Source organism: Lissotriton vulgaris, chromosome 7 (assembly GCF_964263255.1).
Source record: "Lissotriton vulgaris chromosome 7, aLisVul1.2, whole genome shotgun sequence".
In the NCBI taxonomy this organism is placed as follows: Eukaryota; Metazoa; Chordata; class Amphibia; order Caudata; family Salamandridae; genus Lissotriton; species Lissotriton vulgaris.
This window is the reverse complement of record NC_141695.1, coordinates 637,511,654-637,513,657: the sequence shown is the minus strand read 5'-3', so window position 1 is coordinate 637,513,657 and position 2,004 is coordinate 637,511,654. Positions and strand designations below refer to the sequence as shown.

Genomic DNA, 2,004 nt, shown 5'->3' with positions numbered 1-2,004 from the left:
CGTAAGAGGAAGCATTCCTCCCCTGTACCTCCCTCTTCTCCTGATTCCAGTGGGGTCTCCTCCTCCCCTCCTGTGAAGCGTGCTAGGGAGGGTGATGATGACCGGATTAAGCGCCTTATTGTGGAGACTCTTTCTGATTTGAAGGCGAACAAGAAGAATACTGCTGCTCGTGCCCTTCCACATGCAGCAGCAGCCGAGTTGAAATCTGGAACTGTGATTATGAACAGAAACATAAATAGACTGTCTGGAATATCCCCACTGGATTTGCTTAACACTCCTGCCATTTTTGACTAAAGGTCCTGTCCTACTGAAATCATGGAGCACCAATCCCCGGTTGTTGATGCTGGTGTTAAATGGAACAGCCATGTTGGGGTGCCCTGCAGAGTAATCAAAATCTAGATTCTATTGCTGAAACCACAAACCCATTGATTCCTCTTGTAATGTTGGGTGGATTTATTAATTCTGTTATGTTATTTGGATTTGTAGAGTGCTCTTATCACCCGAGGGATATCCAGGCACTGGAGTAGGTGAGTAGGTCGACCGGCCTCCTAGTCGAATGGCAAGACCTTCAGTTTCTTGCGGAATTTGAGAAGAGATGATGAGGTCCTGATGTGGTGTCTAAGGACGTTCCAGGATCTGGCAGCAATAAGAGAAAAAGAGCGTCCTCCTGACTTGCTCCTGCAGATGCAGGGCATTACAATGAAGAGGAGTTAGGCTGAGCGCAGTTTATTTATTTTATTTTATTTTATTTGCAAAGTTTTATATAGCACTGGCTGGACCCCAATTTGAATTACCATCGCCTGTGGATTAGAAGCCAGTGTCGCTCTCTGAGGTGGGGCGGGGATGTATGCATTTTGGGGGATGTTGAGGATGAGTGGTGATGGTGTTCTGGATGGCCTGGAGTCTTTGTAATCGTTGATTCGTGATGCCAACGTAGAGTGTGTTTCTGTAGTCTAGTCTGCTGGTGATGAGGGCCTGGGTCACCATGCTTCTCATGTCGGTGGGGTGCCAGTGGACTATTTTGCGGAGCATGGTTAGGAATTCTGAAGAAATCCTAACGTTTTCTCCACAACATATTAAAAGGAACTTCCTTCACTGTTCCAAAAACCACACACTAGAAGAATAAAATCATGAGCGGGATGGTTGTTTCCCTAACAAAAAAAAACTTACAGAAGACACAACTATTTCTAGGACTACCAAAGATGATGATTGTGGTCAAAGTGTAGGTGGATAAGTGGTAAACCCATTGAGTCCCTGCGCTGGTGGTAATCTTGCGTCAGCCAGCACGTTTGAAATTCTGTATGAAGAAATGGAGCTAACTGTCTGGGAACATCAGTATGAAAGTGCTTGAAGAATACTCCAAGTAATAGAGGAGAGCTTAACTTGTGATGAAGAAGTGGAAACTGAAATTTAAAACTGTGATGCAAACTCCCAAGACTTCTGTTGTCCGATGCTCTTAACAAAGAACTAAAGCGGGATTTTGCTCAAGGTCTAACCAAGGAATTTGTGGGAGCATTTAGCCCTCCTTCCATGGAGTTGGGGCTCAGGAACTACCCGCTGATACTTGATACAGGCAAGTGCCAAACATTTTCAAAATAATTTAATGGAGTTGCAGGCGAAGAGAACCCAAACACTTCTTCTATGACTTGGACCTTCCTGCAGCTAACTGAAATTTTGTCCAAAAATTAACAAATAACAACATCACCAACCTTGATGTGTAAGAACTTAGGGGCATATTACCAAGCAATAGCGATAATTATCGCTATTGCTTGGCTAGAGACAAAAATTTACCGCTGAGCTGCGGCGATTTTTATCGCAGATAAGCCTTGGTATTACCAAGGTTTATCGCAAATGCGATAAAAATCGGCCGCAATGCATGAATATCGCTGAAAAGTCAGCGATATTCATGCATTACCGAGCTAATGCTCTTAGCCATGTTATCCACCTCCCATTGGATAACATGGCTAAGAACTGCTCAGGGCAGGTGTTAGCTTTTGGAGATAT

At 44.2% G+C, this 2,004-nt stretch overlaps 1 pseudogene; it reads left to right on the top strand.

Moving 5' to 3' along the window:
• Window positions 1-353: 353 nt before the first annotated feature.
• Window positions 354-1,797, top strand: LOC147702187 (coiled-coil domain-containing protein 117-like; annotated as a pseudogene).
• The last annotated feature ends 207 nt before the right edge of the window (window positions 1,798-2,004 follow it).